An 11,804-nucleotide genomic window follows, 5' to 3' on the forward strand; every position below is an offset into this window, starting at 1 on the left:
TGTAGTTCTTCATCCAAATGTAAAGAATAAAGAAACAAGATGGACTATTCCACTGGGCCCAGCAGGGATATTTGAACTTTTCATTTTTATAAGAAGTCCTGTAAATGTGTCAGTTAAGAGTTCAGAATGAAAGTGGAAATGGCGCACTATCAAATGATGGCTTCCCTTGCTTACACCTTGCGGTGCTCTCATTGGTCTAGTTTAACTCAGTTGGCAGAAAGGAGGTCAGCAGCAGATTAGGGATCCAATCTGTCCCCTGCACCAGATCTCAGAGTCCCCAGAGAATCCTGGGGAGGCAGGGCTGGTCTGATGTGTTAGCAGAGATGAAAGCAAGGCAACTCCAAGAAACACTGAAAGAGCATCTTGCAAATGAATTGTTTTCCCTGTCTTCCTTCTCCACCCACAGCCTTGTCCCTGAAGTGGCAGGTAAGTTCCACAAGGCTTTTGTGGGATCATGGCATGAGTGCCATGGCTCTGTCATCAACCCTTCCTGTTAGCATCCACCAAAATAAATTCCCATTTGGTTCTCCACTGCTGCTATCTCTTCAATGGTATCTCCAGCCTCACAGCCTATGCTGCAGCCACTGAAGTAATAGCCTCCCCTCATACTAGCTGTGAGGCCCCTCCAGGTCTCCTGTTTCTCAGGGTTTTGACAGCCACTCTTCCAAGCATGCTGAGCATACAGGACATCCATCAGGCTGCCAGAGCCGCACCTGATCTTCCCTGCCACAGTGGCCTCAGGAATGCCCTGTGGGGCTTACTGCTTCTCAAGGCAAGTGGACCCTCCCATCCTGTCTCTATAAGCCGATCTCACTTGGCTGGAGGATGAAGGGACACAAGGGTGATATCGAATTCTTTCTTTGGGACCCCAACCGATAGCTCACTTTCTTTCCTATCGAGCTCTTCTCTGCATTCCCCAGCCTAGCAAGCTTTTTGATGAAGTTGGGCTATTGTGAGTAATAAGACAACCCTCTTGTTCTATGTTCTGTGTTTGACGCCTATTGTTTTTTTGTTTTGTTGATTTGTTTTTTGGAGACATGGTCTCACTCTGTTGCCCAGACTGCAGTGCAGTGGTGCGATCTCCGTGTTCACTGTAGCCTCAATCTTCCAGGCTTAGGCGATCATCCTGCCTCAATCTCTGAAGTAGCTGGAACCATAGGCAGGTGCCACCACACCTGGCTAATTTTTAGGTTATTTGTAGAAATAGAATCTCACTATGTTACCCAGGCTGGTTTCAAACTCTGGGCTCAAGTGATCCTCCCACCTTGGCCTCCTAAAGTGCTGGGATTAAAGGAATGAGCCACTTCACCCAGTCTGTGGTCTGTCATTTAGACCAGGATTTCAGCTCAGGACTCAAAACATCCAGGCTCTTAGAACTCAAAGATTATTTTTCCTTCCAGTCAACTAACTCTGTCTTGAGTTTCAAAACTCAGCATCTTTAAATCAACTTTATTGATATATACTTAACAAACAACAAATACATTTATTTTAAGAATACAGTTCAATGACTTTTGACAATTATATATATTCATGCAACCATTACAAATGTCAAGGCAAAGAACATTTTTCTCACTCCAAAAAATTCCCTCCTCTAGGTTTTCTGATCTTAAGTAACCACTGATCTGCTCTCACTTTAGATATGCCTTTTCCTTTAACAGATATGTTATGTTTTGCTTTTTTTCACTTATTATAATGTTTTGAGATTCATCCATGTTGTTGCAATGAAAAGTTTTGATTTGTTTTGTTTTTTGTTTTGAAACGAAGTCTCGCTCTGTTGCCTAGGCTGGAGTGCAGTGGTGCCATCTTGGCTCACTGCAACCTCCACCTCCCATGTTCAAGCAATTCTCCTGCCTCAGCCTCCTGACTGGCTGGGATTACAGGAGCACACCGCCACACCCGGCTAATTTTTTGTATTTTTAGTAGAGACAGGGTTTCACCTGTTCCCCAGGCTGGTCTCAAACTCCTGAGCTCAGGCAATCCACCTGCCTTAGCTTCCCAAAGTGCTAGGATTACAGGCATGAGACACTGTACCTGGCAAAAAGTTTATTCCTTTTTATTGTTGACTAGTATTCCGTTGTACAGATATACCACAACTTCTTTATTCTTTCACCTGTTTGGGTTATTTCTTATTTGCAGCTATTATTAATAAAACCTTTGTGAATAAATCTTTACATGGACAGAGGTTTTTATTTCTCTCAGATAAATACTTAGGAATGGAATTGCTAATCTGAATGGTCAGTGTGTGTTACTTAAGAAACTGCCAAATTGTATTTCCAAAGTAGTTGTATCATTTTCTATTTCCACCGATAGTATATGCAAGTTCCAGTTGCTCCGTGTCCTTGCTGACATTCAGTACTACCAGACTTCTCAAGTATATCAATTCCAGTAGGCAGACACATTGTAGTACCATATTGCATTTCCCTAGTGAATAATTCATTTGAGCATCTTTTCATGTCCTTAATGGTGATTTACACATTTCTTTAGTGAAGTATCTGATAAAATCTTTTGCCCATATTTAATTTCCTTGTCTGTCATATTATAATTCTAAGAGTTGTTTTGTGTTTTGTAGCTCTCTTAGGATTTTCTGTATAAACAATTATGTTATCTGCAGGCAAAGATAGTTTTGCTTCCTCCCTTCCACTCTGGATGACTTTTATTTCTTTTCCTTACCTTACTGTGCTAACAACCTCCAGTACGATGTTGAATTCAAGTGGTTAAGAGCAATCATCCTTGCTTTGTTCCCAATTTTGGATAGAAAACACTTCAATCTTTCACCATTAAGTACAATAACACTGCAGGGTTTTTGCAGAATCCCTTTGTCAGGTTGAAGAAGTTTCCTTCTATTCATGGTTGGCTGAGAATATTTCTCATGAAATATCATTGGCTGGGCGCAGTGGCTCATGCCTGTAATCCTAGCACTTTGGGAGGCCGAGGTGGGCGGATCATGAGGTCAGGACTTTGAGACCAGCCTGGCCAATATGGTGAAACCCAGTCTCTACTAAAAATACAAAAATTAGTAGAGTGTGGTGGCATGCACCTGTAGTCCCAGCTATTCAGGAGGCTGAGGCAGAAGGATCACTTGAACCCCGGGGGTCAGAGGTTGCAGTGAACCAAGATTGCACCACTGCACTCCAAACTGGGCAACAGAGCAAGATTCCATCTCAAAAAAAAAAAAGAAAAGAAAGAAAGAAATATTGTTTATGTTCATTATTGCTTCCTAAATAATGGTAGTTAGTAGGCAGACTCCTAGCTCTTATTGTTTAATGAGTTAACAAGAAGGCCTTTATATTAATATGTAACAATTTTTAAAATATTTGATACTACATTTCAGTATAATTTATTTTCTTCTGTAATAAAGGAGGCCTATTCTAGAGACTATGCTGTGCCAAGTCATCAAGTCCATCAAAGTGATGTGCAGGAATGGCATAATCAAGCACTTTTGTTTATCCAAATGACAATGAACTAGAACACTTTGAGAGGAGGACTCAGAATCAATTTCTGCTTACAAAATGGTATATATATACTATTTGTGTGTGTGCATATTTATACGGTATGCCACATATATTGGTATATTGTTGGATACCACCCCCAACCCTGTACATGGGTGACCTTAGTCCCGGCGGTGATGAGGGATTGAGAAAAGGAAATAAAGACAGAGACACAAGAGTAAAATTTACCCGCCAGAGGGCGAGTAGCAGTCCCCCGGCCCGCCCCCACCCGGCTGCTGTGAACCCTCTGGCCAGAGGGCTGTGCCCACAGCGGCCATTTAGAAAATTTGGAGTAATATTATTCTGGGAACCATACCATAGGGAGAAGATAATGTTATTGTGTTTCTTTTTTGATATTTGGCACAATAATACTAGTTTTAGTTCCACCTCTGCCATACTGACGAAAATATCACCCACACCCCCTCGATATTAGAACTGAAATCACAGGGGAGTTTCACCCCTTGCAATATTTAATTCAATATAATTTTTTTGTGTGTGGACCTTAGTTACAATATCAGAGCGTGCTGTACACCTCTTGCCATATTGAGAGTATTACCACATGGGCAGTAACATCATCCTCTCCTTCCCTGGATATTAGGAACAATATCACAGGGCGGGAGTACAGCCCCGCCCACACTGTGTGTAGTATCATCTCTCATCCCCTAGATATTAGGAACAATATCACTGGGGGGTTGTGTGCTTCCTGAGATATTTGGAGTAATATCCTCTCTGTTTTTGGATATTAGAAACAATATTACAGTGGCGGTGTACACTTCCTGCGATCTTTGCACAAGTCCTCTTTATGAGACCCTCATGCAGTCTCAACGTTGAGAAAGCATTCGTGGGACCAAAGCAGTACTGCCTGCTCTGCAACCACCCCGCGGTGTTCCCTGGTGTTACCCTGCTCTCGGATGGTCTTTACCTTAGGCCTCCTGTTGCCATTTTATTTCTAATTAACTGCATCAATAATATAGTTTAGTTTGGTGTATGAACTTCAGTGTACTCTGAGCCAAGCAAGCTTATAATTATTTAGCTAGAATTAACATAGGCCTTCCCCTGGCCATCTTGACCCACAGTATATATATGCATATATCATACATATACACACATACATACATATATCTACCAATCAAACCAATATATATTTGGTTTTCTTTGTAATTCTGTGTATTTTATCTTATACATTTAAAATAGCATTCTGAGAATGGGTGCCTAGGATTCAGCAGATTACCAAAGGAGTCCATAGCACTAAAAACCATAAAAGCCCCCCTGTTTTAGAGGATGAGATAGAAGGGAGAGCCAAAAGGAGAGTATGTGGGGAGAGGGTGGACTGAGAGACCCGAATACGGTGCTTGAAGAAGAAAGGACCCAAATGCTGCCAAGTCCATGAGATTAGGAGTGAGAACTGATTGTTGCTTTTGTTTGCCTGCTTGTTGTTTTCTTTTGTTGATTTGTTTTGAGACCTGTGGCACAGAGGATCAGTTTACTGACCATCTTCTGTACAAGGCACATGGTCACCACGGGGCCCTGTGCACTATTCCTGTTCCACCTGTTTATTCTCTGTATCCCCATACTCCTATCATCTCTGCATTTCCATGAGAATATTTTTGTTTGCATATGTATTTTCTTAAATAGGTTTTATTTTTTGGAATCATTTTAGATTTATGAACATATAAAAATTAAGAAGATAGGGACCAGTCGTGGTGGCTTACATTTGTAATCCCAGCAGTTTGGGAGGCCGAGGCGGATGGATCACCTGAGGTCAGGAGTTCAAAACCAGCCTGACCAACAAGGTGAAACCCCGTCTCTATTAAAAAAAAAAAAAAAATTAAGAAGATAGTACAGACAGTTCCCCAATACCCCTCACTCGGTTTCCCATATTATTAACATCTTATTTTAGTAGGATGCATTAATTAGAATTCATGAACCAATAGTGGCACATTATTATTAATAAAAGTCTGTAGTTTATTCAGATTTCCTTAGTTTTTACTTAATGTCCTTTTTTCTGCTCCAGAATTTCATCCAAGGCACCACGTTACATTTTTTTTGTCCAGTCTCCTTACAGTCCTCTTGACTATGACAGTTTCTCAGACTTTGCTTGTTTTGGGTGACCTTGAGGATTACTGGTCAGGTGTTTTGCAGGATGCCTTCTATCAGAATTTGGCTGCTGTTTTTCTTATAATTAAACTGGGGCATCCGTTTGAGGGAGCAAGGCCACAGAGATAAAGGGCCCTTATCATCACACCATAGAAAGGGTACATATTTTCAACATGATATTAACTGCTGTCAGCCTTCTCCATCAGAAATTTACTATTTTCTCCCTTTTCTGTCTGTATTCTTTAGAGGGAAATCACTATGTGTAGCCAACATTTAAGAAGTGGGGATGCATGCTCCCACTTCTTGAGGGAAGAGTACCTGCATATATTATTTGGAACTTTGCAGGAGAGGTTTGTCTCTTCTCCCTCATTTATTTTTTCAGTCATTTATGAACTCACAATTATTTTATACTTTGGGTTATAATAACATCAAAATCATTCTGGTCTTATTTCTATAGCCCAGTATTATATCTTACTATTCATCAGTAGAAGTACTTGACCCTTTTTTCTTTTTTTGAGGCAGGGTCTCGCTCTGTTGCCCAGGCTGGAGTACAGTGGTGCAAACACAGCTCACTGCCTCCCAGGCTCAAGCAATCCTCAGCTTCCCAAGTAGCTGGGACTACAAGCATGTGCCACCATGCCCGGATAATTTTTGTATTTTTTGTAGAGACGGTGTCTCACTATGTTGCCCAGGCTGGTCTGGAACTCCTGGATTCAAACAATCTGCCCGCCTCGGCCTCCCAAAGTGCTGGGATTACAGAGATGAGCCACCATGCCTGGCCCTCTTTTTATTTTTATTTATTTATTTATTTTATTATTATTATTATTTTAATTTCCTTGTTCCTAGAACTAACTTTGTTCTTTTTAAAGGTTGACAACAATTCTTGGACTTTAATCTTCCACTAAAAAGGATATCTATCAAGTCTCAAAAAATTCCATTTGGAATTTTTATTTGGATTATATCAACTTTATGTATTAGTCTGAGAAATTAACATCTTTATAACATTAATTCATCCCATCCAAGAGGATAGACTATCTCTCCATTTGGGTCAGGGCCCAGTGACTCATGCCTATAATCCCAGCATTTTGGGAGGCCAAGACAGGTGGATCACAAAGTCAGGAGTTTGAGACCAGCCTGGCCAATATGGGGAAACCCCATCTCTGCTAAACAGACACACACACACACACACACACACACACACACACACACAAAATAGCTGAACGCGATCGTGGGCACCTGTAGTCTCAGCTACTAGGGAGGCTGAGGCAGGAGAATTGCTTGAACCCAGGAGGTGAAGGTTGCAGTGAGCTGAGATTGCGCCACTGCACTTCAGCCTGAGCGACAGTGTGAGACTCTGTCTCAAAAAAAAAAAAGGAGGGGGGTGAGTGTGTCTGGGGTCTGGTTAAATGGAGAGATATTCTTTTTTGTTGTTGTTGTTCTTGAGACAGATTCCTCTCCTGTCTCCCAGGCTGGAGTGCAATGATGCCCTCTTGGCTTACTGCAACCTCCACCTCCCAGGCTCAGCCTCCCGAGTAGCTGGGATTATAGGCATGTGCCACCACACCCGGCTAATTTTTGCATTTTTGGTAGAGACGGGGTTTCGCCATGTTGGCCAGGCTGATCTTGAACTCCTGATCTCAAGTGATCTGCTCTCTTCGACCTCCCAAAGTGCTGGGATAGGTGTAAACCGCTGTGTCTGGCTTTAACCAGATCGTTTTCTATGTCCCTTACTAGCACTTTAAAGTTTACTTCATAGAAATATTCTATTTTTGTCTTAGAATATTTTATTCTTGTCTGAGTCCTATAAAGTTTTGTTGCTATTATGAATAGCGTAAATTAACCTGCCATAATGTGATAAAATTAGAAGTTAACAACGAAAGGATACCTTTTTAAAATTTTGTATGCTTGGAAACTGAAAAATTTACTAAGCACAAGGGTTTTAGGTGATAATACAAACACTACCTGTCAAAATCTTTTTTTTAATTCTATTTTTTGTGTCTTGAGAAAATACACTACCTGCAAAAATCTATGAGATTTGCCTAACCATTTCTCAGAAAGCAATTTATAGCTTTAAATAAATTTTTCAAAAACAAGAAACATGAAAATAAATTACTCAGGTCTTTAAGTACTTTTGAGTTGAGCTCTCTGGAAGTTGCAGTCAAAAGCATCCTCATGATACCAGGCCTTCGGTTTTTATAAAGATTGTCATCCCTCTCAATCTTAATTGATGTTTAAAGTCTATGAATTAGCTGAGCATGGTGGTGCATATCTGTGATTCCAGTTACTTGGGAGGCTGAAGCAGGAGGATGGCTTGATCCCAAGAGTTCGAGGTTATAGTGAGCCATGATCTGGCCACTGCACTCCAGCTTGGGAGACAGAACAACACCCCGTCTCTAAGAATAAATAAGAAAACAAGTCTATGGATCATCTGTTATTCAACTACAGAGAATATCTGAGTGCTTGGCCCATGTAAAAGAATATGTACTGAATTCTCTCCTGCTCAACTTTTATCAAAAATCCAACTGAAGGAAATATGCAAAGATTTATCTTTAAGAACATACAGTTACCCTACTAAACTATCTCATTTTATACTCTGGATTATAACAAAGTTGCCTGTGATATCTATTACTTTTTCTTCCTTCAGATTACTTTTTTTTTTCCAAGATGGAGTCTTGATCTGTCGCAGGCTGAGTGAGTGGTGTGATCTCAGCTCACTACAATTTCCGCCTCCTGGTTCAAGTGATTATCTGCCTCAGCCTCCCAAGTAGCTGGGATTACAGGCACACACCACCACGCCCGGCTAATTTTTGTATTTTAAGTAGAGATGAAGTTTCACCATATTAGCCAGGACGGTCTCAAACTCCTGACCTCGTGAGACCACCTTGGCCTCCCAAAGTGCTGGGATTACAGGCATGAGTCACCGAGCCTGTCCATAGATTAACTTTGTCTTTTTTTTCAAAGACAGGGTTTCACCATATTGGTCAGGCTGGTCTCGAACCCCTGATGTCAGGTGATCCGCCAGCCTCAGTCTCCCAAAGTGCTGGGATTACAGATGTGAGCCACTGTGCCCGGCAGATTACCTTTTCAATTTACATTACACTGTTATACATTTGGTTTACATAGACTAATGGTAGAAGAAACTACAGACAGAACCCACTACGTGTGTACTCCAGATGTTGTTAAAGATGCCCACGTGTCACCTGATGCCCACACACGAAAATCCACACAAATGTCTTATAGACCTAAATGACAGAAAAAGTTTCCACTCTCCTAACTGATTAAATTATCAATTAATGGAATGTGAAATTTTAACCTATCATGTTTCTTTTTACTTTGACTATTAAGCCGCTAAAAAATATTTGCAGCCCAAATTTAATAGCCATATAACACTTTATGACCTATAAATCTGCATGTGATCCCAGCTTTGAACCATTTGTTTTGAAAATTTTCATTTAGCATAAAGTTAGATATTTTGTAAGCCACTTTAATTTCTTTATGGAATAAAGTAGGAAACCACAGTAAATTAAAAATACAAAGAAAAATATTGATATTTTATGGAGCCCTTGAATTAGGTTGTAATCGTCACAAAATGCGCCATTTTGTCTTCCAGTTTGGTGGGTTATATGTGACAGGTAATTTTCACTCCATTTAGCTTCTCGGTTTTCAGAACAACAATATTTTTAAGCTTGAAAAATACCCTCCTGGCCGGGCGCGGTGGCTCAAGCCTGTAATCCCAGCACTTTGGGAGGCCGAGGCGGGTGGATCACGAGGTCAAGAGATCGAGACCATCCTGGTCAACATGGTGAAACCCCATCTCTACTAAAAATACAAAAAATCAGCTGGGCATGGTGGTGCGTGCCTGTAATCCCAGCTACTCAGGAGGCTGAGGCAGGAGAATTGCCTGAACCCAGGAGGCAGAGGTTGCGGTGAGCCGAGATCGCGCCATTGCACTCCAGCCTGGGTAACAAGAGCGAAACTCCGTCTCAAAAAAAAAAAAAAAAAAAAAGAAAAATACCCTCCTTTTTTTTTTTTTGAGACAGTCTCTATCTGTTGCCCAGGCTGGATTGCAGTGGTATAATCGCAGCTAACAGCAGCCTCTGCCTCCCTCCCAAGCCATCCTCCCACCTCAGCCTCCCAAGTAGCTGGAACCACAGGCTTATGCCACCACGTCCAGCTAATTTTCATATTTTTTGTAGAGACAGATTTTATGCCTTGTTGCCCAGCAGATTGCTAAAGCAATCTGCTTGCCTCGGCCTCCCAAAGATTACAGGTGTGAGCCATTGCCCCTGGCCTGCTTATTTTATTTTCTTTGCCCTTTTTATGTTTTGCATATTTTTAAACACTTCTCTGCTCACATATACTGAGTGTCTTAACACAAAGTGATTTATGGTGAAATTACATTAGTGAATATATAAAGCCCTGTAGAGTATTTGAATACCATTTTTCAATAATATTTCACAGGAAAAGGGTAAAGCAGTTTCATAAAGCTTTCAAATATACAATAATGCGTTCTCAATTCAAGTAGTAACAGCATGTCTTAGAATAAGTAAAATTGTTATAGCCAAATATTTTTAAGGCATAAGTTTTGATACTTTATCTTTTTTCATTTTTAATGGTGGTATCTTTGAGTAAATTAGTGAGTTTGTAGATTATTCTCAGAGGGGTGATTTCTGAAAAGCATAATATTTTACAGTTTAAAAACTAAACCATTAAAATTAAACCATTTTTCAGAACAGTATAAACATTTTTATCTGTTCATTGTTTAATCAAGTTTGTGTTAAGATTTTCTCTTTGTAGATTAGACAACGGGGCAAATTATTAGTTAAGCTACTAGATATGATCATTCATAAGATAAACTGGGGAGAACAAAAATATTATCCACAAACATGGCCCTGTCTGACAGGTCTGAGGCTCTGCAGATGCTATCAACTGGTTGAACGATAACATTTCAACGTCAGGAGTTTCTTGCAACCTTTGTTAACCATCAGGTCAGGAGTAACCAAGGGGCAGCTGGGGAAGGACAGCTGCTCCGCACAGGACCCTCCTCCACCTTCACTGAACCACTCTTTTGCACACAGTAATCCTCCTTCTCAGGGTGCCAGAATGTTCTTCATCTTGTTATGAATCAGATAATTTTGCTGGCTGCTGCTCTGAAGGGAATGGATTTGCCAAATCTGGTCAGATAAGTCAAATTGGAATTAATCCTCCTAGTCAGGCACTTACTGGTGTTAGAGTGGGATTTAAAGGCTTAACATTGTGTAATGTCTTTTTTAAAAGTACTGGACTTTTAGTGCTTTGTTTTGTTTTTAAATAAGTGTGAAAGGGAGGTTCTTCCACTACTTAATAAACAACGAAATATTCAGGGGCATTTTGGTATCTCCTCCTGACTTCCTGAGCCCAAAATACAGAAGCTAGTTCCTTTCCTCTTTCTTCCTTTTCACTTTATTGGTCAATAAATCACAACCCTGCAGAAATCCCGGATATTTATTGGTTTAATAGATTAGTAGTCAGGTAGGAGGAGTATTTTACAGGCAGGAAGAAGAACAGCAAAGGCATATTCAGAGATGGGATGATCTGATGGGAAAACTGTGTGGGTGGTGTGGGAAATAACAAAAAGACATATTTAGAAACCCTCCTGAGGGCACCCATGAAACAAATGGGGGAACTGTGAGAAAAATGGAAAGGAAGACTTTTCACCATATACCTAGGTGCTTTTTTGAGCCATGTGAATGGAAAATCTACTCAAAATTAAAAATTATTTTAAAGATATATTAAGATCCCAATTTGGAAGGCCTAAATGCTAAGGAGTTACGATGTTTTCTTTTCAGCAACACTGAATGACATTATTTACGTGACATTTAAGAAAACAGAATCTGGCTTCAGAGGACAGTCTAGAGGGTGGTAGGAGGATCTAGTGCCTTTTTAGATACTTTTAAAGCAGAGATTAAGGTCAAGTGCAGAGGCTCATGCCTGTAATCCCAACACTTTGGGAGACCGAGGTGGGTGGATTACCTGAGGTCAGGAGTTCGAGACCAGCCTGGCCAACATGGCAAAATCCTGTCTCTACTAAAAATAAAAAAATTAGCTGGGCGTGGTGGTGGGCACCTGTAATCCCAGCTACTCAGGAGGTCAAGGCAGAAGAATTGCTTGAACCTAGAAGGCAGAGGTTGCAGTGAGCCAAGATCATGCCATTGCACTCCAGCCTCAGCGAGAAGACCA

The sequence above is a fragment of the Cebus imitator genome, unplaced genomic scaffold (assembly GCF_001604975.1).
Source record: "Cebus imitator isolate Cc_AM_T3 unplaced genomic scaffold, Cebus_imitator-1.0 Scaffold105, whole genome shotgun sequence".
Lineage (NCBI taxonomy): Eukaryota > Metazoa > Chordata > Mammalia > Primates > Cebidae > Cebus > Cebus imitator.